A 6,000-nucleotide genomic window follows, 5' to 3' on the forward strand; every position below is an offset into this window, starting at 1 on the left:
CCAATGTCAGCTGAATCCATCTTCTGTTTTTAAATGAAAGGCTCTTAAGGGTGACCTAAGTGTCACAGCTACTTGTGGCCATTTAGCACATAAGGCTTTTCACCAAGAGAGAATGGGGAAGCTTCATTCCTCTGTTCATGTGGGTCAAGGCTAACATCACAATTCTTGAAAGTATGAGTTTATTAAATGGATGTAATTTCACGTGGTATTCAGAGTAAGTGGTTCTGGAGATCCTCCACTTTAAGAACACAGTAATAACTTGACAAATGTGTCAAATGTTGCATTTTGAAGTCCTGCTGCTTTGAATTGCCATATTCAAGCTGTTCTGACTCCTAGCATGTTGACTATTTGAATAAGCTCAGCTTTTGTAGTTAACTCGGTCAAAGCTAATACAATGTCATATAATGCGCTGACTGAAAAGTTGTATTCTTTATTAAATGGCACGGATGGCTTCTGTAAGGTATAAAGTGAAATTGTCATCTGACTGCATCTAGGAAACCACTTGCCTTGCAGCACGTGTTTGGTGCTACTGTTCTCTCAGTGTCAGTGTGGCAAAATGTAAAGGTAGAGAGGTTTGTGGGGTGGCAGCGTATATATAAAAAAAGTCAGCTTTCTGAGATTTGTTCTTCATGAGGTGAAGCAAAGCCAAGCAAAGAATGTTTCTGAGGAGTAGGCGACTTGCTTTGCGCTCTGTTCCTATCACTGATACTTCTCCAATGGTAACAGCTGCAAACAGCCCTTAGGAGACAATGGAATCCTTGTCAGTCACCGGTGGTCAGATAGGACCATTTTTAAGACTCTGTATTGGCACTCAAAGATACTGAGCCAACTGCCTTTTCATAACTGGATACAATCCAGATCTGTGTGGAGTAAGTTTGCTCAAAGGGTGTTAGTTATTCCTCTTCAAGAAAAACTTAATATATTGCTTACCTCTGTCTCAGCTGGGTGGCTTGTGTGGGGGTTTGGCTTGGCTTCTAGCAGAAGGGAAGAAAGCCTGAAGGACTCACACTTATTCTGTCTTTTAATGATTATGTTCCACTGTTTTGGATTTCTTTTTCAAAAAGTCAACAAACCCCATACTCTAGTTAGTCATGGTAATTAATGCTCTTTACTAGCTAAACTTTGGGAATAGCTTCTGGTTGCAGCTTCTTAGGAGGAAAATTTGACTTTGACCCACACAGCAATGAGAAGATTCCTTGACATACAGTATGTCTCAAGCGGTGTTTGAATTGCCAGGTGTTACCTAGCAAAGGCAGTGCTAAAGCAATGAGAATGATATTTTTTTCTTGAGTTGGATTCTGTATCGTTTATACTTGATATACATCTGCGTATTTTGAGTTCACCTCCAGGCCCTCTGGGTTGTAGAGTGATTGCCTTACCTTATGGAAATTATTGTGACTTCTTTGACGCAGACAGATTTTGTGGTGTAGAACAACGCAGGATTGTGTGAGAGAAAACAAATGTCTTTCTAATGGAAAATAATTGAGCGAGCTGATAGATGTAAGAAGTAAGCCTTCACAGCCTGAAGAGACGAAAGTTACGTTAAATGTGCCCTAAGTGGTCAGTCATAATAAATCTGTGCTACTTTCTACAGTACAGCAACTGGAATGACCATCTAGAGATACTGTATTTTGTTGAAAGGGGGTTTGCTAAATGCTAATGAGATTTCTGGCAACTTGGAGACTGAAGTGCAGATTTCAGCTCTCCAACCCAAAATTTGTCAGTGGGCTACTTGAGTTACTTTCTACGTGTTTGTAGAGTACCAAACTGTCAGAAGTCCATTACAGCGTAGAACTTAAAAAAATTCTTAACCTTTTTCAGAGATTTTTGAGATTTTATTTTGAAAACTGAAGAGAACTCCATATAAAATGATTGTGTAATTAGGCGATAAGTTCAGTTGACCTACTAACCTAGTTGTATAGGTTGGTGATGGATTTGAACATGCCTGCCATCTGGTTATACAGCAGAGTCCTGAAATGTGTCACGTAAGGTCTGGGATGAAGGAAAAAGGGGAGTCCCTCCAGCAAGCTGGAATTCAGGTCTTGGTTTGTTTAGTGTCTTTTAACTTGTAGTAAGTGATGAGTTTTGGAAATAGATGGTAAAGAAGCTTCCACGTTCTGTGCTGGAGGAATACATCGCTAGGGTGAGAATTTGAGAGAGTTGGGGTCCTTCTCTAAAGGCGGCTTCATTACACGAAGGCAGGTGTGAATGATAGCATTATCATTATCATATCATGATAGCATAGGATAATGCTAACAAATGAAAAGTACTTGCTCTTGTTTATGGTTCCATATCATTAAGGCAGGTGGGAGAGGATTAGCTCCTCTATCTGTGATAAAGCAAATCTGTTAAGAGGGATTAGAAGGGCTGGATGAAATGTTGTAATGGACTTGTATGAAGTAATAGATTTTTGTCCTGGAGGAATGTTCGGGACTCAGTGATACTTATGTATTTCTTGTTCTAAAATTGCCTCCAAATTCTAAGGGATCCTGATTAATTGTTGGCTTTCTTCCAGCTGCAGCATTTGCATCTGTCATGGTGGCGCTTCAAAAAAAAACCGGAATGAAATTTTATTCTACTATCATACAGCTGGATTTACTAGCCTTACACAGTGCATGGGTTGCACAGGTCTTGTTATTTGAAGCCTTCATCAGCGGGCAAGTTGCTTTTAGGGCAGCTCTTAATCATTTGTACTTCCTTGCTGTGTTTTTTCACTGAAAGGGGTAGACAAGGCATGGCTTCTCCACTTAGCATTAGTTATCTCAGCTACCCAGAGAGTTTTCTTCAGCACGTTCTGCTTCCACGTTAGAGCATGGACTTGCAGGGTCTACTGGTACGTGGGACTGATGCCCCACCATCTGGGGTGAGGAGCATAAGGATAGATTATGAGTTGGGCAGCAAGCACAGCTCACCCATCAGCTTTCTGGTGCCGTCTCAGCATCTACGAATCCCAGCACAGGGTTATTCAGGCACTTTGTGCCCCCTTGAGCTCTGAACGCTCACTTTGCTGCAAGCTGGTGATGGGAATGTGCACCACAAGAGCTCTCAACTACAGTGCAAAACCCCACGCCCTTGCCAAGCATCTGCAGGAGGTGCAGATCCCTGCAAGCATTGCGATGACCATTAAACTCTTCAGCTGCATTTTCTGTACCTGTGTATATGTGTGTGTGATTTGAAATGAGCTTTTATTTTTTTAATGTACACATGTAGAAATGTATAGGTGCTGATTTGCTCTCAATTTGACTTGCTTGGAAATATTTCGCTATGTCTATATATATAATATTCTGCTACGTACTGTGTTTCTTGGCTGGAGTGTTAAATCCAAACTCAGTGTCTGTTAAAGGCTATAATAGGAATAGGGACACACTGTCCATCGTAGCAGAAGCCAACTCAGATAGAATGAAGCGTTATTCCTGGAGCAATATTTCCTTTTCAGTTTACATTTCTGATAAAGGCATGCAGTACTATTATTTTTCCCAGTATAATGCTTGCGGCTGCCACTCCCACTTCTCCTGGTAAAGGTGCCTTGAGCTGAATTAATTCCTCATTCATAAATACAAATACAGAACAGTTTTCCTGTCTTATTTCTTAGGTTCAAGTAGATAGGGGTGACACCCTAGTGGTACTAAATAACTTGATTTTAGCTTCAACGATGGACTAGAAACTCACCTGGATCTTTCAATATTCCTGACTTATGCTTGTGACGGTGTTGTAAAAGGAAGAGAACTGGTGTAATTCCACAGGAATTACATTGTTGTGCATATTGCAAGAGTAGCTGTCTTCAGCTTGAAAATGAAATAGTTGTGTATTGTTCTTTTTTGAAGACCAGAAACACATATTTGTTTTGGTCCTTAGAGAAAGGTGTGCCTAATATCCATGCCTCTCTTGCATTGTAAGCATGCCCTGTTTTGTAAACCTTTGTAGGTATGTACAGTGCTGCGAATCTGAACACAAATACCCTACAGAACACTCTGTCAAAAGGCACAAATGTTTGACAGAGGCTCTACCCCAAAGGGCTGAACCTCATTGTGTTTACGCAATGAGGAGCACAATGGGATTCGCATCTTGCCTGACCCTGCAGGGCTGCTACTGTAGTATGACTAGTTTTATACCACAGAGTATTTCTTCTGAATGAAGTTGATGGATTTACACCGGTGATTGAGTTGGCCAGGCAACAGTGCGCTTGCACTGGAGCTGAATGCCACTGCAAGCCTTTCTGAACAGACTCAACACCCATAGTAGGGTTTCCCCTTGTTTTCTTTTTTGTTTTCGATAATTGGGTTGGTTAATACAGCGCATGGTCTTATGAATATATTACATTCATAAGTGCTAGGGTGTTCTCAGTTTAAATGACGAGGTAACTGCAAGAAGTAGACAGAACACCCTAAACATACTGAAACTATGTAACTGATTAATGGCTTTATGAATATTTTAAATGAAATTGCCTGTCTTCTGGCACTTGCTTCAACTGATGGTTCAGGTTCTGAATCTGACAGTCCTGTTGCCATGAGGATTCCTCTTCCACACTTTTGGCAGGAGGAAATGTTGCAGTTTGCTGGCCTGGTAAAGGTCCTCTCCAGATCATCATTACTTGTTTGATTTGATGCTTTTGGATCAGTGCATGTTATGAAAAGGACAATTCAAAGTGAAATTTAATAAAATAGTTGCCTGGGAAAAAAAGGGGAAAGTGCTGGGGCTTTTCTCTAACTTGGATATTGGGAGATTGCACGGTACCTTCTTTTTAATATCAAGATCTCATAGCTGGCCCTGCTCAAAATCCATGTTTCAGCAACATCTATTTCTTATTAAAATCAAGTGTCATTTATCTGACCCTTTCCTTTTAAAGAGAAATTGTACACTTGTTCATTTTTTTATGTAACATGCAAAGTTCTTCTGAATTAAACATGCTGCAACTGTGAGCCATCTGTGCTGCTGCTGAGGTAGTTGCTGACTTAATATGTTACTGTGTGTTCCGTATCTCTTCTGGATCACTGTGAGGATGAGCCTGGTTCATCAGGGTAGGAAATACAGTATAGCTGGATCTCACGATTGTGTTTTGGTCCAAAGTTCAGACTGAGGTATGAACTTTGCAAAGTTTGGCAGTCCTTACTGATCTGCAAGAGTACGTGAGGAAATAACTCTTGTAGTGGAAAATGCATCCATTCTGCTGCGTTAAATAGTCAAAAGGTCTCTCTGGGAGCAAGAAGCCTTCCTCTAGACCCCATAGATTTCTTTTATGGGCTTTCACATCTTGAGCTTTAGAGCCTGTGTGTGTTTGCCCCTTTCCATCTCTTACCCTGTACTGGAGCAGGAGCACTTTCTATGGTAGTTCCGAGTCATCCATCACTGCTGCCAGGTGCAGATAACATCCCCTGTAAATGTTCATCTGATTTGCTCTTCCTGCTGACAGCTCTAACACACTGGGTTTGGGATACCTTTATCTGTCCAGGTGGCAAAAATTGCAATGCCTCCTTAACAGGTAGCTCCGAGCGTTTTGCACTTGGACTTAAATTCTTTTAAATCAACTATGCCTGATAAAACAGCTCCAAGGAAATTATTTCCATTTTGCTGCTGGGAAAACTGAGGCTGGAGGGCTGTGTGGAGTCACGCTGTGAGGCACTAGCCCAACCAGAAGTCTTTGACTGGCAGTGTAGTGTTTTACTCACTAAGTTATTCTTCTGTTCAGAGACATGAATGGATGGGGGGGAAAAACCCAACCCTTTGTGCCTGAAACTGTAGCACTTTCTGGGCCATATTTATGTGTTGTATGTTGTAAAATGCCACAGATAGTGTGTGCGTGCAGGTATTTGAATGTGATGGTTTAGAGACAATGTTAATACTCTTATGGGGAAAAAAATATATAATCCTAACATAGGGACCAATTTAAAATATTCTTGATAGAGTGTGATGTGTGCTATGATCCACCTGTGATGAACAGTACCACGTTTATTATTTTTCTGGGTTTTTTTGGGGGGGGGAGTGTTTTGTTTTTAAATAATA

This window comes from Phaenicophaeus curvirostris, chromosome 4 (assembly GCF_032191515.1).
Source record: "Phaenicophaeus curvirostris isolate KB17595 chromosome 4, BPBGC_Pcur_1.0, whole genome shotgun sequence".
Lineage (NCBI taxonomy): Eukaryota > Metazoa > Chordata > Aves > Cuculiformes > Cuculidae > Phaenicophaeus > Phaenicophaeus curvirostris.